Source organism: Schistocerca serialis, chromosome 3 (assembly GCF_023864345.2).
Source record: "Schistocerca serialis cubense isolate TAMUIC-IGC-003099 chromosome 3, iqSchSeri2.2, whole genome shotgun sequence".
NCBI lineage: Eukaryota > Metazoa > Arthropoda > Insecta > Orthoptera > Acrididae > Schistocerca > Schistocerca serialis.
Genome location: NC_064640.1, coordinates 245,634,140 through 245,658,472, shown reverse-complemented (window position 1 = coordinate 245,658,472; position 24,333 = coordinate 245,634,140). Strand labels below are relative to the sequence as shown.

At 42.3% G+C, this 24,333-nt stretch overlaps 1 pseudogene; it reads left to right on the top strand.

The window, feature by feature from the left end:
• The first annotated feature begins 23,753 nt into the window (after positions 1 to 23,753).
• On the top strand, positions 23,754 to 23,871 carry LOC126471881 (5S ribosomal RNA; annotated as a pseudogene).
• The last annotated feature ends 462 nt before the right edge of the window (positions 23,872 to 24,333 follow it).

The following is a 24,333-nucleotide window of genomic DNA, read 5'->3' as shown; positions in this document are numbered from 1 at the left end:
ATTTGTATTATGGCTGATCTTGTCTGTATGCGTACTTAAAATTAAATAGCATATTCGCATGATATATCAAGCTGACCCACTAGTCTGATATAACCGCAACAAATCATCAAGTGTTCCGAGACGTAGAAAGTTATGGAAAAGCAAAAGGAAGTTGCCATTATCTTCATGACTGTCACACTACTGCGCACGATCTGTCTGTGTGTGCGTGTTTTACATCAACCAGGAACAAAGTCATTAAAGTGTCACATTTAAGTGGCTGATAGCTGCTGGGTAGGAAAACTTGTCGGTGCGACACATTCGTAAGCGACAGCCTTTAAGTAAGCAGTGCTAGCACAGGATCGTTTAGAGACGAAATCGGAAATATTATTGTTGTCATTATTATTATTATTATTAACAGCAAACTTTGCAAAATTTACTTAAATTTTCCACCTCTTAAGATGAAATATTTAGTCATGGGCCACAAATGATGCAGTCATTGTTGGTAACGTTTGCACCACTAAATTATTCAATAGACCGTTTCTTGTTTCATTTAGGGCCAATTATGCAGCAAATTTCAGCCGAAAGAAGAGAAATATTTCACTTCTGCAAGTTGAAGAGGGAAAGGAGAAAGAAAAGGACGGCTTTCGAAAAAATGTACTTATTGACGGGTCTCGATAAATTATTCGTTGTAATCACAATGTCATTAGAAGTAACTATTAAACTGCAGTACCGTACCTATAGCAACGTATATTCAGAGATTTAAGCTGAAACCTCTTATGTCCTCGTAAAGGTTTTCCTTTAAGCAGTTTTGTACTCCACAATATAACATATATTAGTGATTTTCTCTAGTTAATTTCACTTGTGAACTGCGCTAATAATGACTGTGTAAATGCCCCTCCACGCGAGTGATACGTAGGGGATACAGTATACTGCTAGGGATTTTACTTAAAGTTAGTTCTTGAAACTTTGTAAGGAGGTTTTCGCGAGGTAGTCGACGTCTCTGTGCTGCTCTCACTTTGGGTAAACAAATCTGTGACCACTCGTGCTGACCGTCGCTGTACGTGGTGCACCAGGAGGAATGATCAACATTCAGGGATATGAGAGGAACGATTATTCGAAGCAAAAAAATGTCTAGCAAATAAGGGTTCTAAAATGTACACCTTAAGCGCTGTGAGCACTTATTAACCTTCGATACTGTGAAAATAATTTCTTCTACTGCAAGCTCTTTGTCTTCCGTAGTTTGGGAGGGGATGGTATGGACCAAAACAAGAAAAAAATCATCTAATAAACATAAGCTCTATAATGCACACCTAAAGAGCTATGAGCACTTGTTCGGTAGAAGAGATGTGTTTCACAGTAACGAAGATGAATAAGTGCTGCTAACACTTAAGGTATGTCATTTAGATACCATGTTTACTAGACTTTTTTGCTTCGAATGATCGTTCCTGTCATTTTCCTGACTATTGACCCTTCCTCCCGGGGCACGCTGTATTCGTTCAATATCCTCTGTTAGTCCTACATGGTGTGGTTCCCACATTCTAGTGCAATATTTTAGAATGTTTAGCATGACTGGAGTGGAAATGAGCGTTTGGCGTCATTGACCGGGAGGCCCGTTACGCGGTAGGTCCGGCCGCCTTGGTGCAGGTCTTACTTCATTCGACGCCACACTGGGCGACCTGCGCGCCGGATGGGGATGAAATGAGAATGAATACAACACAACACCCAGTCCCTGAGCGGAGAAAATCCCCGACCCAGCCGGAAATCGAACCTGGGCCCGTAGGACGGCAGTTCGTCACGCTGGCCACTCAGCTATCGAGGCGGACCCATTCAGCTATCGGGGCAGGCTGATCCGTAACGAATCTCTTTCGTTTTTGCGTTTTGCGAAGAGCTTAATATTACATTTCTGAAAATTTAAAACACGTTGCCATTTTTCCACCACTTCTGTACAAGTAATAAAAAGCATTTTTCCTGTTTTATGGAAAGATAGTAAAAAAATCCACTTATGATGCTGAAACTTAAGAAAAACCTATCTGGGAAATAAAAAGAAATTGAAAAATTATTTTTTGCTCAAGACGACCCTCTCCAAAAGCAAATGTATTTGTAAGCATACGCCGGCCGTGGTGGCCGAGCGGTTCTAGGCTCTTCTGTCTGGAACCGCGAGACTGCTACGGTCGCAGGTTCGAATCCTGCCTAGGGCATGAATGTGTGTGATGTCCTTAGGTTAGTTAGGTTTAAGTAGTTCTAAGTTCTAGGGGACTGATGACCTGAGATGTTAAGTCCCATAGCGCTCAGAGCCATTTTTGTAAGCATATACGGACAGAATAGCTTCAACCTCAAGACGGTTACCGAAATATTACATTATTATTTATCAGGTTACCCTCCAGAGGCTGTTGCAACCAGCGACTGTTATATTGACTTGTAAATAATAGATTTCAGCTATAAGTCATTCTTTTGAAATTTTATTGGCAGATCTAGATTTCAGCTAGAAACTAGCCATTCTCATTGTACTCTCATTTTTGATCAGTGCATGTACTGCCTGTTGGTCGGGCTTCATCCACAATTCATTGTTATTTGTTCAGAAATGATTGGCCATTTGACACGGAACTTTTAACTGTGTGTTGTGGTGGTTATTTAAGTAAATCATAAAGCAGAGTTACACCAAATAATTTTCTGTTCAATTTTGAGAAAATATTTCTATTGGGAGAGACGAAACGTAGTAATTTATTACTCCTTGCAGCTATGGTCTAAGACAGAGTCGCAATATAGAAGAAGAATTTTTTACGGCCGCGCAGGATTAGCCGAGCGGTCTAGGGCGCTGTAGTCATGGACTGTTGCGGCTGATCCCGGGGGAGGTTCGAGTCCTCCTTCGGGCATGAGTGTGTGTGTGTGCTTGTCCTTAGCATAATTTAGGTTAAGTACCGTAGTGTGTAAGCTTAGGGACTGATGACCTTAGCAGTTAAGTCCTATAAGATTTCACACACATTTGAACAAACTTTTACGTGATTGAATTTCTCCCTCTTTATTGCCATTATACCGACTATCCACACGCTACTAAATTTCGAGGTGCGAGTGAAACTATTACAACAACTTCACAGCCAGCAATTTTTACACGATCAAGACAGACGATAACTTATAAAAGTATTTTTAAAGTAGCACTTTTAGACAAAAGAATCGAGACTGGATGTATTATTACGAATTGACTGTGCTGTGAAATTTGATTTTTAATCAAAGGAAATATAAATTGCTGATGGATATAAATGGATCTATATTCCTGTTGTTCATCGAGACATTGATCATGGGAACATTCTCAGAAATTTAGAGTATTTCGAAGCGACGTAGTTGAGTATAAAATGTTAACGTTTAGTGAAGCTGTTCAGACTTGCTCTGGAAACATCAAATTCTTCTATTCTGTAAATAGTCCGTTGCGTAAACTAAGTGTTAGCAATACATAACTTACATGCATCAGAGGGCCTTTTGAAGTTACAAATTTAAATTTCTTGGTGATAAATTAGGCATGGATCACGAGCTAAGGTTTTTCAACAGGAAACAAACGATAAGAGAGAAACTGCAACGTGGAGAAGGGAATAGGAGGTCTGTTATGTGTTGAAGGAATATTACGCGCTAGGACATATGGCGTGGTTTGGGAATGGAAGTCGGTTGAAGATGTACTGGATGGGTATGTGAACAGTGTGTAGGTGCAGGAATAGATATTACGAGCTAAACAAGGGGCTAGATGAGTGAGACATAACAGTTGAAAACGAAACTAAGCGCATATGGAATTGCGAATGGGCCTTGGTTTCCTAAGAACCGAAGTAGCAGAAATCTACGAGTTATGTACGAACGACAGAGGAAAAATTTCAGATCTAAGGTAGAGAAAACGTCTATTACGGTATTTTGATGTCACGTTTGTCTGGGATGATACATCTGAAACAATCTAAAGATGCGCTGTTTTGATGGGGAATACCTCTGCAAGACTAAAACAAACAGTTTGAGGCAGACTCTCTAAGATTTTATGACAAAAACTTGTTTTGGTGCATTATAGATAGGTAATATTTCACTTATGGAATGCATGTGGGAGTAGCCCATTTAGGTATGACAAAAGTAAACGAAGGTGAACCAGTGCTTCGATGTGGGAAGGAAAATTGTCGATCGTGCAGAAACGAAGGACTGTCGTTTTCGCTCGATGGCCGCTGAGAGGGTTCCTGGCAGAAGTGCCTTCTTCTCGAGGACCTCAGCCTGCTTCAGTCGGCACGGTGTTGCATCAGATAAAGGAGCAGCTACCGGAGTACACTTGTGGAATTCTCAAACTGCTTCCATTACAAGCCTGTTAATCTCTTTAAGTACAGCATTCCACCACAGTGACACTCGTGTGTTAGTAACGGATATCTGGTGTTTACCTTCAGTCTTTCAGATAACGCCAAACAATTATGTGTATATGAAAGTTCATTCACAAAAAGCTAATGGCTAGTTAGTGCCGTACGATTTTCCGCTGATGGACGTAAGAGTTCTCCTTTAATGTCACTTTGGGTACTTACACATAAAGTTCAAAAGTTCGCATAAGGTTCTCGCAAAAAGTAGTACAGTGATGAGTAGCGAAGACGTAATCGCAACTGACGCGAAATGTCATAATCAAATTTTGCTACTAGTGCTGGAGTACCCGAACAACCCTAACTGCACGAATTTCAGCAACTGAAAAGATCCCACCATTCGCTATGGGATAAAGGATGACAAAAAGTTATTTTTATCAGAGTCTGAAGAATAATCAAAGTGTAATTTTACACTCTACGGAAAAAACTATGAACCACGAAGGAATTATCTGAATGGGCCAAAAACTGGTATATCTGATTTACATGGACAGACAAACTAATGATTACGCTTTCAGAAAAACTGGATGAATAATTCAAGAGACCGAGCTTCACAAACTGAGCAAGCCAGTGGCGTGTTAGTCCACCTGTGGCCCTTGTGCATGCGGTTGTTCGGATTAGCGTTGATTGACAGAACTGTTGGATCTCCTTCTGAGAGACACATCGTGCCAAATTCTGTCCAACTGGCGCGTTACATCGTCAAAATCCCGAGCTGGTTGAAAGGCCCTGCCTGTAATACCCCAAACGTTCTCACTTGACGAGAGGGTTTGGCATCACGAAGATAAGCAGTAGAAACTCTCGCCGTGTGCGGATGGACGTTATCCTGCTGAAATGCAAGCCCAGGGTGGCTCGCCATCAATGCCAAAAAATGCGGCGAAGAATATGGTCGACATACCACTGTGCCGTAAGGGTGCCGACGCTGACAAACAAAGGGTCCTCCTATGAAAAAGCGTGACACCCGAGAAAATCACTCATGGTTCTCAACCGAATGACGGGCGACACTCAGGCCGTTACCCCACCGCTGCCCTAGGAGTCTATAGTCTCCAGTCGCGTTTTCTCTGGTCATCGGGGCTCAGTTCGAAATGAGACTCATCACTGAAAACAATTCTACTCCAGTTAATGAGATTTCACGCCGAAGACGAGTCTGTAGGCGCTCCAGACAGCGGTGCGATACCAACCTGACTGTTGTCCGGCATACTGCCCCACAGCTGGAAGTGATGGTCTATGGTGCCGTTTCCTTTCGTTGCAGGGCCGCTTTGGTTATCATCCATGGCACCCTTACAGTACAGCTATTCGTCGAAGATATTCTACGCCCCGTTCTCTTGCCTTTCATATTAAGCGAGACTGGGTTACGTCTCAGTAACATAATACCCGCACTCAGACTGCGAGAGTTCCTATTGCTTGTTTCCGACCTTGTCAAATCGTAACTTGACCAGCAAGGTCAGTGGATCTCTCCCCAGCTGAGAACCGTTGGAGCATTGTGGACGGGGCCCTCCAACGAGCTCGGTATTTTGAACCGTCAAACGCGCCCATTGGACAGAATTTGCAAGATATCCCTCAAAAGGATATCGACTAACTCTGTCAATCAGTGCCAAGCCGAGTATCTGCTTGCATAACTGCCAGAGGGGGACCAACGCTTTACTGATTTGCTCAATTTGTGAAGCTCTTCCTCTTGAATAAATCATCCAATTTTTCTGAAGCTGTAATCATTAGTTTGTCTTTACATGTACATCACATCTAGAGATTTGCGTCCCATTCGGGTATCAACTAAATACAAGTATAATGATTACTTACGCCAAATATAATAATAATAATAATAATAATAATAAAGGCCCGGGAAAAGAATAGGCCTCCGGTATGTTCTGCCGGTCGTAAAAGGCGACGAAAAGAACAAACCACTAATAGGGCTAACCCCCCTGTTAGTGTGATTAGTTGGTTCAGGATAGAACTAAAGAAGCCTCGGACAAGCGCCGTCATGGTCGGGGACGACGTTTGAACCCTATGCCCGCCCACAATAGTAACGACACTGCTAGCCAACTGGAAAATGATTTAAATCCAAATAGAGGTGTTTTGCAGGATATGCTTCCTGCAACCACCCTAGAAGGAAAACGAGACAGAGGATGAGATGGTCAGATGAAGTTAATCGACACATCATGTTCTGTTATTACCAAGCAACAAACCTAGGAACCAACACAACTGGATACAGATCACAAGTATACACAACATTTATTATCAGACACCCAGAATTAAAAATTTTAACAGAACAACGACTAGCTGATCAGATACGTATAATAATCAAAAATAACAGGATACCCCAGTCACAATTAGAAAACATCAAACAACAAGTATAACAAATACTGGAACAAAATAATGTGCAATCAGAAGATGAAGAAAATACAGTAATGGACTCAAACATCCCAGACCAAACAAACAAAGAACAACACGCATCAATTAAACAATCAGAGGAGAACGAAATCTTAAGACAGCCACCAGAACAAGCACAAATAGAACTCGAAGTAACACACATGTTAGATATAGAAGAAAAATTTCAGCTGACATATATAGAATACAAAGACACAAATACAGACATTATACCATTCTTGCATAGACCGCCAAATAACCTACAAGTCGAAACAACTATAAGAACTATCAACACAATCATACACAGCAAAATAAATGAAAACACAACTATGGAAGAGTTACAACTACTGGTTTATATAGGAGCACTCACTACACTAAATATACACACTAGGCAGAGATCAGAACCAGCCAAGACACAGAAGAAACCCACAAAACCAGCATGGCAACACAGGCTACAAATCAGAATAGAAAAACTGAGAAAAGACATCGCACAGCTAACACAATTTATAGGAAATGAAATGTCAGAAAAAAACGAAAAAGGTTAGGTAAAATCTCACAACAAGAAGCGATAGAGCAATTAGATGAAAAGAAGCTGAAATTAAAAGCATTGGCCAAACGACTTAGAAGATACAAAAAAAGTGAAAATAGAAGGAAACAAAACCAAACATTCAACACAAACCAAAAGAAATTTTACCAGACAATAGATAACACACACATTAAAATAGACAACCCACCAAACATAACAGACATGGAACACTTCTGGAGCAACATATGTTCAAACCCGGTACAACATAACAGGCATGCACGGTGGATACAAGCAGCAACAGATACATACAAGATGATACCACAAATGCCTGAAGTGATAATTTTGCAACATGAAGTCACCCAAGCAATTAATTCTACTCACAATTGGAAAGCCCCTGGGAAAAGACAAAATAGCAAATTTCTGGGTAAAGAAGTTCACCTCAACACATTCACATCTAACTAAATTATTTAACAGTCACATTGCAGACCCATACACATTCCCTGATACACTTACACATGGAATAACGTATCTGAAACCTAAAGATCAAGCAGACACAGCAAACCCAGCTAAATATCGCCCATAACATGCCTACCAACAATATACAAAACATTAACTTCAGTCATTACACAGAAATTAATGACACATACAACACAGAACAAAATTATACATGAAGAACAAAAAGGCTGTTGCAAAGGAGCACGAGGATGTAAAGAGCAACTGATAATAGATGCAGAGGTGATATATCAAGCTAAAGCTAAACAAAGGTCGCTACACTACGCATACATTGATTACCAAAAAGCTTTTGATAGTGTACCCCACTCATGGTTACTACAAATATTGGAAATATACAAAGTAGATCCTAAATTGATACAGTTCCTAAACATAGTAATGAAAAATTGGAAAACCACACTTAATATCCAAACAAATTCAAATAATATCACTTCAAAGCCAATACAGATTAAGCGTGGAATATACCAAGGAGACTCATTAAGTCCTTTCTGGTTCTGCCTTGCTCTGAACCCACTATCCAACATGTTAAATAATACAAATTATGGATACAATATTACTGTAACATACCAATACAAAATCACACATTTGCTATACATGGATGATCTAAAACTACTGGCAGCAACAAATCAACAGTTCAATCAATTACTAAAGATAACAGAAGTATTCAGCAATGATATAAATATGGCTTTTGGAACAGACAAATGTAAGAAAAATAGCAAAGTCAAGGGAAAACACACTAAACAGGAAGATCACATATTGGATAACCACAGCGACTGCATAGAAGCGATGGAAGAAACAGATGCCTATAAATATCTAGGATACAGACAAAAAGTAGGAATAGATAATACAAATATTAACGAAGAACTAAAAGAAAAATATAGACAAAGACTAACAAAAATACTGAAAACAGAATTGACAGCAAGAAACAAGACAAAAGCTATAAATACTTATGCTATACCAATATTGACCTACTCATTTGGAGTAGTGAAATGGAGTAACACAGACCTAGAAGCACTCAATACACTTAAACGATTACAATGCCACAAATATAGAATACATCACATACATTCAGCAACTGAAAGATTCACATTAATCAGAAAGGAAGGAGGAAGGGGATTTATCGACATAAAAAATCTACATTATGGACAGGTGGACAATTTAAGAAAATTCTTTCTAGAACGAGCAGAAACTAGCAAAATACACAAAGCAATCACTCATATAAATACATCGGCTACACCACTGCAATTTCATAACCACTTCTACAACCGTTTAGATCACATAACATCAACATATACGAAGAAAGTAAATTGAAAAAAAGAAAACACTACATGGCAAGCACCCGTATCATCTAACACAGCCACACATCGATAAAGACGCATCCAACACATGGCTAAGAAAAGGCAATATATACAGTGAGACGGAAGGATTCATGATTGCAATACAGGATCAAACAATAAACACTAGATATTACAGTAAGCATATTATTAAAGATCCCAATACCACAACAGATAAATGTAGACTTTGCAAACAACAAATATAAACAGTAGATCACATCACAAGCAGGTGTACAATATTAGCAAATACAGAATACCCCAGAAGACATGACAATGTAGCAAAAATAATACATCAACAACTTGCCATACAACATAAACTAATAAAACAACACATTCCCACATACAAGTATGCACCACAAAATGTACTGGAGAATGATGAATACAAATTATACTGGAACAGAACCATTATAACAGATAAAACAACACCACATAACAAACCTGACATCATACTCACCAATAAAAAGAAGAAATTAACACAACTAATCGAAATATCCATACCCAATACAACAAATATACAAAAGAAAACAGGATAAAAAATTGAAAAATACATCCAACTGGCTGAGGAAGTCAAGGACATGTGGCATCAGGATAAAATCGACATTATACCAATTATACTATCAACTACAGGAGTCATACCACACAATATCCACCAGTACATCAATGCAATACAGCTACATCCAAACTTATATATACAACTACAGAAATCCGTAATTATTGATACATGTTCAATTACCCGAAAGTTCCTAAACGCAATACAACATATACCGTACAGTTAAAAGGAAGTCACACTTGATGAAGGTCCGCGTCACTTTCCATTTCTGACCAGACATAACGTCTGAGAAAAGAAAGAAATAATAATAGTAATATAAACAACGTCTCTACATTAAATATGAATTTTTAATTCCAAAGCATGAGCAAGCAGTTGGGAAATGTTCAAACGTGTGTGAATTGCTAAGGGACCGAACTGCGGGGGTCATCGGTCCCTAGACTTACACACTACCTTAAATAACTTAAACTAACCTATGCTAAGAACACCACACACCCATGCCTGAGGGAGGACTCGAACCTCCGGCGGGAGAGGCCGCGCAATCCGTGACATGGCGCCTTAAACCGCGCGGCCACTCGGCACGGCAGGGAGTGTGGAAGTTAAGGGTTAGGAACGCTCTAAGAATCTGGCTAAAAGGATGTGGGAGTTAAGCGGTTTCAGGTTACACGCTGAGTCCTGTTTACAGAAACGGTATTTTATAGTTTTCGTTCTTTTTAGTGAGGTTTAATAACAACCGTTATAGCTTAAAGTGCGATAGGCGTACCTAGATTGATGTGAAGGAGTTTGACAAAATGAAAGCCTTCCATTTAATTCAGTGTGAAGCAGTGTGTTCTGCGTACCATGATCTTACACCTGCAGAACTTTCCCTGTTTTTGAGCTTAGAAACGAACGGAGAGATTTGAAGATTTCAGTATAGGCGATGAAATGTAGAATTCAACGTTCCAGCTTTCATACTCACATATTTGTCATTGATGTTATACAATACACGACATCCAATTTCGGTTCTCAGCTGAGTATTTCATTATGACCCCCACACGAAGAGAAATTGACAATTACCTCCGCTATGAAGTAGAATGCGTTCCTTATGCAGAAAAGGAGCCAAAGCCAAAATAACGTAAGCTGCACTTCGAAGGGGAGTGCTGTTCGTGATATATATGCATAGTTCGAAATTAATAACAAAAACGATATATCTTTAGATTTTTGAATATGTGATCATTGCTACCTCCTACTTTTCTCCTGTCAACACACACCAATTCCTGTGTGACCAACAACAGTTAATATATTCAAAAGAGTAAAATTAAACGATTTTCCATGGGAGTGTCCGGGAAACATTAAAAAAAAAACAGAAAATTGGAATTTACTTCTAATAATGCTCTAGATTCATACGAAATGCAGAATACTGTGCTTCAATGTGGCTTAAGATTTCGCATCTGAGAAGAATCGATTTTAAGCTAAATGCAGCAATGAGGACAATAACAGGATACATCTAGTCTATTCCTCTTCGCTGGTTACCCTCTATAAGATTAATTAAACTTCCCCAGTTCCAAATTCACTCTGAGTGCCTGCACTTAGAATGAGCCAATTGGAATCCTGGCAGCCACCCATTATACTAGCAGAATCGCTGCAAGCAATGGATTTCAAAAATGGTTCAAATGGCTCTGAGCACTATGGGACTCAACTGCTGAGGTCATTAGTCCCCTAGAACTTAGAACTACTTATACCTAACTAACCTAAGGACATCACACACATCCATGCCCGAGGCAGGATTCGAACCTGCGACCGTAGCGGTCTCGCGGTTCCAGACTGCAGCGCCAGAACCGCGCGGCCACTTCGGCCGGCAGCAATGGATTTAAATATGAACGGGAAATGGTCAGAAACGTGGAATAACATTGCCCATGAGGAACCTCAGACTCTCTTAAGCTCTCGTAAAAGGCAACCTGGCATGGATTTATCGCGATCGTGCTAGGAAGACAATTAACAGGATTAGCACAGGCCATGACATCCGTGCAAAAGGAAATCACCAATTGGGAAAGGTTTCTTCCTGTCAGTGTGACTGTGGCAATGAATATTAGACCATTAGACACATTGTAACAAGCTATAGCAGACGACCTTACCATGAAAATCTAGAAGATTTCCTTGAAGTGACAGACGCAACCCTTGAATGGATTGAAAATTTATACATTGATAGGCAGATTTAATGTTTGAGTTCTATTTATTTTGTAAAATTATGCAAGACATGGATGTTAGTCGCACGTGAGTTTGTATTGCCACATGCTAAACAAATAAATAAATAATCTTTCTACGTTGTGAAATCAATGACACATTATACCTGAAAGGGCAGGCTGTGGGGTATTTATGGAACTTAGAGTGGGCCACGATACATACTGAGCGCTGGCTGCATCTGGAATAGCTCAGCTACGTGTGAGTGTACTACGACGAGGCGACACGAGTCTGCTCTCGCCATTATTTTTCGCCGCTTTTTCTGTGAGTCACTTCGGCCTGAGCGTTCCCAGAGTCGGACTTCGCGGCCAGGACAGGCTGAAAAAGCACAGTGCACAGTGCAGAGGGCTAAGCTCAGTAGCCGAACACATGACCATGTACACGAGCCGGTCTCACGTATTATTCTACTGTCGGGGAAGCGAGACAGAAACAGCTAGACAGTTGCAGGTCAGTTGTACGAATTATGTGGGCAGCGCCTGGCTTGTGAGTAATCACAAGCAATAAGGTGAATACTACACAGCGACTTACCTCCTCCTGAAATGGTAGCGTCTATAACACGGATTGTACGATAAATGGACACTCGAATTTCGGGTAATAGGCTGTGTTGTTGATACTAATAAAATAACTTTCACAACAGAACACACAGACATATATACGATGGGCGTTCAGAAAGTAAGCTCCGATCGGTCGCGAAATGGAAACGACTATGAAAATCCGATAAAGCTTTGCACAGATGTGTTGGGTAGTGTCTCTAGTATAACCCCAGTTAGCATCACGTCGCTCTTCTCATTTCTGAGCTCGCAGTGAGTGCGTAAAGATGTCTAGAAAATAGTGTCTGCCGCCAAGTACGAGGGCCTGGTGAGAAATTTCGCCTGAAGCTATGCAGCTAACATTACATAACTGTCGTGCTGTTTCATCTTCACGACAATTCTCAGCCGCATTCTGCAGGTGCAATGAAGATGCTCCTGCATCGTTTTCAAATGGAAATGTTAGATTACCCACAATACAGTCCGCAATTGTCTCCCCCTGAGTTTCATCTCTGGTCACATGAACCGCTGTCTTTGAAGACAACATTTTGACACAGACAACGAGGTGTAGGCCAGCGTGGAGAATTGGCGGAAAGCACTGGCGGCTGCCTTCTATGATGAGGCTATTGAAAAGTTGGTACAACGCTATGACAAAAGTCTAAGTCAGAACGGCGACTACTTAGAGAAGTAGCTGAAAGGTCTAGCTAATTGTTACAAGTAAAACATTTCTGATGTTCACTGTGGTTTCAATTTGGCAATCAATCGGAGCTTACTTTCTGAACAGGCCCCGTATATAAATTCAGAAACAGAAGACAAGACTGCAAGAGTGTTGCAGGGTATGTTGTGCTGAGAAATAATTGTTAAGAAAAAAAATTGATACGTTGCACCGTTTCCGAGCTAACTAGCATCGTAGCTAGCCACTCAGACCGTTTGGACGAAAATTCAAGCGGCCCGCCGAGACGGTGTCGCCAAACGTGTTCCTCGTTTGGTTCCTAAAACCGAACGAGAGAGCGATACAAAAACTGAACATGGCACGGTAGTAAGGATCAAACCAGGGACAAAGGCTGAGCAGGCGCTATCATCGACGCTATAAGAATTACTGACACTTAACTGCATCTGGCTGGCCGCTTGATTTCGCGCGCCGAGTGGCCTGATTGGTTAACTTGAATGCTAATTAACCCAGGCACAACGTATTGAATTTTTTTCTTAACAATTATTTCTCAGCACCGTTAAAATCTCTTCAGGCTATTCCTGATCACCCCGTATACTGACGGAAAAAAATCTTAACACCTAAAAAAAATTAATGTAGACTAACGAAAATTCGGGAATAAATTTCTCTAGGTAAAAGTGATTAACGTCGCAAGACCACAGGTTAATGTACGCGCGAGATAAGCCATTATACATGTGATGTTCTGGTACATTAATAACCAATGCAATCGCCAAAACGTTGAATGCAAGCATGTAAACGTGCATGCAATGTGTTGCATAGGTGCCGGATGTCAGTTTGTGATACGGAGTTGCTTGCTTATTGCCCTTGTTCAGTCAATACAGAGACGGATAATGCTGTTTGTGGATGACACTAGAGTTGTCCTCCGATGTTGTTCCATACGTGCTCGATTGGAGACAGATCTGGTGAATGAGCAAACCGAGACAACATGTCGACACTCTGCAGAGCACGCTGTGTTACAACAGTGGTGTGTGGGGAAGCCTTACCCTGTTGTTAAATACTCCCTGGAATGATGTTCATGGATGGCAGCACAAATCACCAAACGGACGTAAAAATTTGTAGTCAGGGTGCGTGGGATAACCACGAGAGTGCTCCTGCTGTTATACGAAATCGCACACCAGACCATACCTTAAGGTGAACGTCTAGTGTGTCTAGGCCGCCGACACGTTGGCTGCAGGCCCTCAACTGGCCTTCTTCTGTGGTGCCAACTGCTGCTCAGATTGCTGATGCAGATGCACTACGATGCCCCAGAGACATACGCTGAACATGATGGTCTTCCATCTCGGTAGTGCTTGGACTTCTCGCGACCGTACATTTTTGTGCCCTTGCTGCCAGCAGTCATGTACAGCGGCTACATTCCTGCCAAGTCTTTCTGCAGTATCGTGGAAGAAACATTCAGGTTTTTGTAAGCCTATTACATGACCTCTTTCAAACTCAGTGATGTGCTAATAATGGCGTCTTGGTCGCCTTAAAGGCTTTCTTGACTATCACCAACTCACTACGTCCAATGCCTAAGGTAAGTAACGGTCACAACCGTTACGGCGTGTATTTAAAGCAAACCTAATATTTGCATCCTCATACTGGCGTTACTAGAGCCACTCTCATGCGATTGACGTGAAATCTGAATAGACATCATCTCTCAGATGCAGAAACACGCCCACCAATTTTAGTTTATGTCGCACAACTCCTTCTTGGTGTTACATACCCACGAAAGGCCGCAAGATGTAGGCACTCTGCAGTGTACAAATGCAGTGTGGGTTGCCTGTTATCTAGTAATATGCTCTGCGTGAAAGGGGTTCGCTCAAGCGAAATTAAAGTTCCTAATTCGTTTCTGAAATATCTTTCTTCACTTAGAAACACTCATCCTTAAAATTTTCTTGATGTAAATCACTCTAGTAATTTACTGGGGTGAGTAATATGTAGCTGCAGATCGCCTTGTTAGTAGACCTCACTAGTTCGGTGGAATGTCGTCGTCCCAGGGCTGGCGAATTAAATAAAAGATGCCTAGCGTCGCCGAAATGCGTTAGCGAACATTTCGAACATCTTGTCTCTAACAGATGTGACGTCAGCTACCATCATTGGCACGAGACGTCATTACAAACGCAAATTAAATGTGGAATAGATAACAAATTATACACGCAGACTATCGTAAATCGGCCTGTCTATGCTCGAAAGTAATGCCTAATAATATTTTTGTGTGAAAACTCTTAAAGCTTTCGAAATGAATCAAACGTTATTAACATTCTACATCATTATTCTTTCTGAGTACGTATTTGGCGCAGACCTCTGCCGCTAGAGGGCTCCGAATTGTAGCGTGTAACATGGCGGTGTGTGACGTAAATGCGTCTTGTTGTAGTCGAGTTTCGGATTCGAAGTGTTCATCCACACATGGAGCGCCCTGTCCTTGAGTATGACAATGCCAGACCACACACAAGCGGCAAGACGCCTCGGGTTCACGGTCATCGATCATCCTCCATACAGTCCCGACTTGATCCTATCAGATTTTGATCTGTTTACAAAACTTAAAGAACACCTTCAAGGTCATAATTTTGATGGTGATGAGGGGAGCAAGCAGAGGTGAGATTGTGGCTACAGCAACAAAGTCAAACATTGTACTGCTACGGTGTCAAAAAACTCGTCTGTCGGGAGAAACGTTTCCGTCGCACGGGATGACAGCGTTGAGAAATAAATATTGTAAGATGTGTATATTTCTATTGTCTATTGTCAAACCACAATTTATGAAATATGTTATATTTTATTAATAGGATTAAGTAGGAATAATTAATATTTGTCATGTTGGAAATAGTTGTGATAGCAAGGAATGTCTGCACCAAAGTATTGTTGACAAGAGAGACCGCAAATTGATATAATTTTAAAAAGGGCGGGAGAGACCACGTATGGATACATTTTAAGAAAAGAGCGGGAAAGACCGCGCATTGATACATTTTGTAATGGTAGCAGGGATTGTCAGCACCAGAAAGCATTGTTGGCAGGAGAGACTGCACTTTAGCGTTCGTAGGAAGTCAGTAGTAAGCGAGATGTTAAGCGAGTTGGTAGCAGGTCTGAAGCGAGAGGTTGAGAGGAGTAGTGTGCCTGCCAGCCACCAGCAATGATTTACAAGAGATTATAAACGGATGTACAGAGACATCAACTAACTATTATCATAAGAGGAACTAATATTATTGAATTATTTTCTTTGAGAAACTCAAGACTACTGAAGGTATGTTTGCGCATTGCTAGTTGTAAGATTATTGTAAAAAGTAAGTCCCATTTGAACGTTTGTAAAATCATTTCACTCAGAATATAATTAACTTTTGCCAGCAATATTGCATTTCTAATTATAATCCATCTCAAAAACCATCAACGTAAAACTTTGCAAAATTTTATTGTTGTCAAGAAAAAGTTTAACTATGAATTACGTAACTTCGGTCAAATTAATTAAAGAATAACGTCAGCTTTGCTATTAAAGAATAGCGTAAGCTTTGGTAATAAATACAGCCACTTATTATGAAAGCCCAGCAGCAGCTAATAGAGTATAGTAAAACAGAGTAAGTATATTCATGTCAGATGGCGATCCAGTAACAGCAAAAAAGGGTAAGGAACAGTTTTGGGTATTACAGATAACGACTGAGAGCCACGACGACGACACATTCTATATTTCGTCGAAATAATCAGAAAATCACTTTTAATATTGAGCAATTAAATTTGTATGCGAAGATAGAGAAAGAGAATAAATTTCAAAGGGAAGATTCTATTTGTTATTATTAAGCAAGAGATAGAAATCCTATGGAAAGGTTTCATAGTTTATTGTAACAGGGAAGGTTATCATTAACAAAAGAGGTGTAGAGGAGACGTGAAGGTTTCAATATGTAGACACGAAGAATAAAGACGTAGAACATTAATAAAGTTTATTTCGTCTAAAAAAACTAAGGGTTTTCACATACAAAATTCGGAGGACTTACATTTCAAGACACCCTCGTATTAATGAATATCGTATCTGAATCCCCACAGTAGATCCTGAGATTAGCTTTCACATATAGACAGAAAAGCACGGCTGCGTACTTTAAATTATACTCACGATATGAAATATCTCATATTATTCACCCAATTAAAAGAAAACACTGGTGCCTTTGAAGCGTCGTTGGTGGTGAAGAACAGGTACCAGGCGGTCACGTGACCCTCCACCACTGACACAAGTCACGATTGGGAAACGGTATGTATGTGACTGTCGGACGTATGAAATTACTGCAGTAAGACGGGTCGACGAGCAGACATAGTAGAATGGCAGACAGAATGAGGTTGCCCCATTAGTTGGTGTATCAACGTGGACTGTCCAACATGTCTACAAGGTATTATTTTTTCCACCCGCAGCCTTTAACACGACCTGAATACAGTGATAGGAAAAAAGAGCCCAACAGACAGGGACCGGAGACGAGTGTCTAGCGTTGTCGGTGACAACAGGTTTTTACCTGACGGCAATTCGTGGTGGCATAAGCGAGAACGGATCCTTAGTGTACTCCCAGTGACTACTCTATTGTGTGTCGCACAACTGACGCACTTTTAGACACTATTTTGCGGAAGAATGGCTCTCCTCACCGAGTGGTGTAATGATTTTAAAATACACTTATCCTGTCCAGTACCTGCCAAAAGCCTGAATAATCACCTTTTGTAGCGCTAGACGTGCAGCAAGAGAGCCAGTAAGGTTCTGAAAGGCACCGACAGGGATATAGAACCATGCCGACTCCAGTGCCGTGAGCATGTGAGCTAGGTTTCTCGGTTGAGGGTCCATGGCACTAACAGCCCAGTCGAGAGGGTCCCACAGTTTCTCAATTGGGTTGAAATCCTGGGACATTGGTGGCCAGGGAAGCACGGAAAACTCATTCTGGCGGTCTTCGAACCACGCACGTACACTACGTGCTGTGTGACAAGTTGCGCCGGCCGGAGTGGCCAAGCGGTTCTAGGCGCTTCAGTCTGGAACTGCGCGACCGCTGCGGTCGCAGGTTCGAATCCTGCCTCGGGCATGGATGTGTGTGATGTCCTTAGGTTAGTTAGGTTTAAGTAGTTCTAAGTTCTAGGGGACTGATGACCTCAGTAGGTAAGTCCCATAGTGCTCAGAGCCATTTGAATTTTTGACAAATTGCGTTGTCTTGTTGGTACACAAAAACAAACTGCATGTAATGGTGGACATGGTTCCCAAGCATAGATGAATACGTCTATCCCTTCCAGGGTGCCGGGATCACCGATGGAATGCCCTCCAGTCAGGACGATTGTAGCAGGGTGTTTGCTTAAAGACTTTTCACGCCTTACACGCAAAGGACCTTCTGCCCGATAGAGCATAAAACGTGTTCTATCTGAAAAGGCTACTTGTCGCCACTCAGCGGACGTCGATTTGTGTTACTGGCGTGCAAATTCCAGCCTTCGTCGCCGATGAACAGGAGTCAAATGGCTCTGAGCACTATGCGACTTAACTTCTGAGGTCATCAGTCACCTAGAACTTAGAACTAATTAAACCTAACTAACCTAAGGACATCACACACATCCATGCCCGAGGCAGGATTCGAACCTGCGACCGTAGCGGTCGCCCGGTTCCAGACTGTAGCGCCTAGAACCGCACGGCCACTCCGGCCGGCGAACAGGAGTCATCATGGGTATATGAACAAGGTGTCTGCTGTGGAGCCCACAAACAGCGACGTTCGCTGAACGGTCGATGAGGAAACATTGTTTGTTGCCACTCGGTTCATCTGGCCGGCCAGTTGCTCAACAACTGCACGTCTGTTCGCCAGTACACATATTCATAGCCGTCGTTCATCCCTGTCATCTATGGTCCTCGTCCATTTTGCCATTCGCGGTGTACTTCAACTAAGGCGGTACGCGAATAGTTTACAAACTTAGCCGTTTCGGAAATGTTTCCACCCTTTGATCGTAAGCCAATGATCATGCCTTTTTGGCCGTCAGAATATCGCTCCGTTGCCACATTACGACAACGACTGCACAGCTTTCCGCGTCGCCCTCCCCCCCCCCCCCCCCATACCCCTTATATACCCACCGCTACTAGTTTTGCCGTGTCAGTGGTTACTGCAGGTCGACGTCGAACGTTGGTGGTGATCACATAATGTGACTAGACCGTGTATAACAATTGTATGCGTGAGTGCTGGTCGTTAGTTTTATATTTCGTTGACTGATACCGGGCGCTGGACAGCAGGGGGGAGGGGAGGGGGGAGGGGACAGGCACGCAAGCATAACAATTGCCGCTTGAGAATGGCGCACGAGCCGGAATTGGCCAAAAGTAAATAGAAACAGTATTTATAGTTGTGGATGGAGTCATGATTTCCTCTCGCTTGTTTTCACGTACTTCTCAATTACGTTTCAGAAATTTTATTGCAAGAGACAGAAATAAGCACGGTAATAAAATTATGGATGTCGAATTTTGTGCCAGGACTGTAGTACGTAACTGCTGGTCTTTATTAAAATTTGTGTTGAATGGGATGTATGCCAGCCACTACACTGCGACGTTCTCCGCCCGAGATCACGGAAACAGCGGCTTCTACGAATAAAGCTGATGGCGCCTCTGATAGGCGTATCGTGTCTTGGAAGCAGGTTTCTGTGTGGAACGTGAAGAGAGGAAAGCCGAGCCCGTGATTTGCTGTGTTCTGCCCGCAGGCCGCAGGTAGCAGCGTCACGGCAGCCAGGAAATTGGCACGCGCCGACACCGCCACCACTGCGGACAATCGATAGTTTCCCACCACTCTCATTTACGCCATCTCCGACGGCTCTTTTCTTTGTCACACAAAACCTTCATTTCTTACACATCTTTCTCTGGTTTCTCTCCCGAAACCCACTGAATCTCTCTCTCTCTCTCCTTTCTCACTTTCTCTCTGTTTCCCGCCTCTGTTCACCACGTACACACCTCATGGAATTCGAAAGAAGAAAAGGCAAGTAAGATTTTAACGTCTCGCCTATAGAAAACTGTGGAAATGAGTCAACTAACTTAAAATTCCCTAATGGTATTAAAGAAAATCTCAGAAAACCGTGATGAGGACGGTCGGACGGGTGTTTGAATCCAGTCCCTCCAAATTCTAGGTACGATGCCTAGTCTCTAGAACTCGCTTACTGACTTCGAAAACATTGGAAATTATTGCTATTCCTGTATTATCTTCCGAGGCATGGAAATTCAGAACCCTACTTTTTTCTGATCCCAAAGAGAACTGTAGGTTTTTTCATACTCGATCGAAGATTGTCATGCAGGCACAAGTTACTAAAGACACCTCCAGTACGACTTAGAATACCAAATTCACTACAGAGGTGTCAAAACATGATATTCTAAAGCTGCTGACTCTTAGTGCACGTAATCTTGCAAATTATACACTGAGGTGACAAAAGTCAGAGGGTTCCTCATAATATCGTGTGTGACCTCCATTTGCCCTACGCAGTGCAGCAACATGACATACCATGGTCTCAACAAGTCGTTGTCGCCTGCAGAAATAGTGAGTCATGCTGCCTCTACAGCCGTCCATAACTGCGAAAGTGTGGCCAGTGCAGAACTTGGGGCACAAACTGACTTCTAGATTATGTCCCATAAATTTTCGATGGGATTCGTGTCGGGTGACCTGGGTGGCCACCAAGTCATTCGCTCCAACCGTCCAGAGTGTTCTTCAAACAAACTGCGATGAATTCTTGCCCGGTAGCATGACGCATTGTCATCCATAACAATTCCAGCGCTGTTTGGGATCATGAAGTCCACGAATGGCTACAAATGGTCTGCAAGTAGCCAAATATTACCATTCCCCGTCAAAGATCGGTTCAGCCCACACCTTTATAGAGCCACCGCCAGATTCTACATTGTCTTGTTGACAACTTGGGTCCATGGCTTTGTGAGTCTGCGCTAGACGCGAATCCTACCATTAGCTCTTATCAACTGAAATCGGGATTTATCTGACCAGGCCACGAATTTTCCAGTCGTTAGGGTCCAACCAATATGTTCACGAGACGATGAGAGGCGCTGCAGGCGATGTCGTGCTGTTAGCAAAGGCACTCGTGTCGTTCGTCTTCTGCCATATCCCCTCAACGCCAGATTTCACCTCACAGGCCTAATGGATACGTTCGTCATACGTCCCACATTTATTCAAAAAATGGTTCAAATGGCTCTAAGCACTATGGGACTTAACATCTGCCGGCCGGAGTGGCCGAGCGGTTCTAGGCGCTACAGTCTGGAACCGCGCGACCGCTACAGTCGCAGGTTCGAATCCTAACTCGGGCATGGATGTGTGTGATGTCCTTAGGTTAGTTCGGTTTAAGTAGTTCTAAGTTGATGACCAAAGAAGTTAAGTCCCGTAGTGTTCAGAGTCATTTGAACCACTTAACATCTGTGGTCATCAGTCCCCTAGCCTAAGAACTACTTAAACCTAACGAACCTGAGGACATCACACACATCCATGCCCGAGGCAGGATTCGAACCTGCCACCGTAGCAGCAGCGCGGTTCCGGACTGAAGCGACTGTAACCGCTTTGTCACAGCGGCCGGCTCCTACATTTATTTCTGCGGTTATTTTAAGCAGTGTTGCTTATCTTATAGTGCTGACGACTTTACGCACTCTCCCCAGCTCTCGGTCGTTAAGTGAAGGCCATCGGCCACAGCGTTGTCCGTGCTGAGAGGTAATGCCTGAAATTTGTTATTCTTGGCACACTCTTGACACTGCGGGTCTCAGAATATTGGATTCCCTAACAACTTTCGAAATGAAATGTCCCATGCGTCTATCTCCGACTACCATTCCACGTTCAAAGTCTGATAACCCCTGTCTTGCGGCGATAATTACGTCGGAAACGTTTTCACACGAATCACCTGAGTACAAATGTCAGCTCCGACAATGAACCGCCCTTTTATACCATGTGTACCGAGTACTAGCCGCATCTGCGTATGTGCATATCTCAATCCCACGAATTCTGTCACCTCAGCATAAGCAGTGACGGTTAAGAAGTATGTGCGTTATTCAGAAACATTTAGTTTGCCTGCATAGCTCTTTTTGGGTAAAACAAAATATGCGTTTTTGACGGCATTTCATTATTAGATACGAAATTAATGACAATGGTTCCCGAAGAAGCGTGATAGTCACACTCACGTTTCTGCTATGTACAAACAATCGAAGACGTAGAGTGAGGATTGTTGTCATACTTTTTCACAGTAAAGCTTTTGCTTGCAGAAAGTCATAATCTACGCTCAACTCTAAGTAGATCATGACTGAGTTCGTGTAACAAATATCTGGACGTCTTAAATGTCCATGATTTCCTAGTAAAGTACATCAAAAGAAAGAAGGAAACCTGTAATACTTCATTGCACCATCACTTATAACTACTGTACTGTGTTATATTGATGAGATTCTTAATAACGCTCGTCAACGAAACAGACAGTTCTGTGACGGAAAAAATGAAAAAGGATTAGTAAGATCAATTGTAGGAAGACGCGATTTCCTTTGAGAATCCTGCGAATATATTGAACATGTGCGAAGCTGAGTACATTTATGTTTGTTATACTAGCTGTTCTTAAATTTTGTTGGCTAGTTTGCACGATATACGATTGTGACTGAAGAAACGTATCAATGAAATTGAGAGACGTGCTTTCAATATTGTAAAATGCCTGTTTAGTGGAAGTGTGTGGAAGGCAAATGCAGTTTCTCTTCCGAAAGCCCGCTGGTTAAATTTATAGACCTATATTTAAGGAGGATTTTAAAATAATTACGTACATAAAGCAACTTCCCGCCACCTAATGAAGTGGCAGGCGAACAGGGGAAGAAGGAGATGTGGTATCAGTATATTTTCTTACAATTAAGTTGTCTAAGGCCTTACTTTGCTGTAATCATCGAAATGACGAAAATGCTAAAATAACTTTTGAATTTTGTTATTTTATGTTTTTAATCTTCAATGTATACTTTCTTTTCATCGAGGCACCCGATAACATGTTACAGATGTTGCATATTTATGATGTACGACGAAACTGGAAGACAGGAACTCTACTGTAATTCATTATGATTCTCCTTAAGTTACTTTGACACAACTGAGGCCTTGCGGCATAGAAAAGTCTTTATCCATGTCATATTCAGTCGGGAAGACAAGCTGTCATACTGACATAGGCCGAAGGTTTCAGGCATACTTCTGTAACAACCACGGAAGCTCGACCTCAGTGTTTCCTACTGTTGAGTGTTGTTACCACCAGGGTTTGTTCATCCCCATTACACACACCATCTAATCAAATGTATCCGGACACCTATTAGTGGACTTTAATATGGGGCGTGTAATGCTTTTACGACTTCTTGAACTGTGCTGGGAACAGTTTCACTGAGCAGTCTGAAGGTCTCTGGAAGAATTGCAGCCCATTTCTCCTCAAGAGCAGAAACCAGGGAAGGTGTTCCATTCGGTTCAGGCGGGCCAGACGGTTTTAGGAATGTAATGTCCACAAACCGTTGCCTCACGTATATTGCTTTGTGACAGGGTGCACTGTCATGCTGGTACAAACAATCACCATCTCCTAACAGTTCCACTACTCTGCGTAGTACACAACGGCTGTAAAACGTATTCATACCCTTCTGCATTTAGAATTTTCTGAACCAGAATAATAGAACCACAACCTAAAAGAGAAAAATACCCCCATGCCGTACCTCAACCTATGCCAACGACCTCGCCGCAGTGGTCACACCGGTTCCCGTCAGATCACCGAAGTTAAGCATTGTCGGGCTGGGCTAGCACTTGGATGGGTGACCATCCGGTCTGCCGGGCGTTGTTGGCAAGCAGGGTGCACTCAGCCCTTGTGAGGCAAACTGAGGAGCTACTTGATTGAGAAGTAGCGGCTTCGGTCTGGGAAACTGACATACGGCCGGGAGAGCGGTGTGCTGACCTCGTGACCCTCCATATCCGCATCCAGGGACGCCTATGGGCTAAGGATGACACGGCGGCCGGTCGGTACCGTTGGGCCTTCATGGCCTGTTCGGGAGGAGAGAGTTTTTTTTTTTAGTACCGCTACCTGCTCCGTACTTCTCTGTTGGCACTACGCATGACGGCAGGTAACCATTCTACCGGATTTCCATAGGGTATAACGTGACTGATTACTCCAAATTACTGGTTCCAGTCATTCACAGTGTAGTAGCGTCACTCTTTACACCACCTCAAACGTCATTGACTACAGAAATTTGTGGCTTATGAGGACCAGCTAGGCACTTGTACACCGTTCGTTTTAACCCCCTGTGCACAG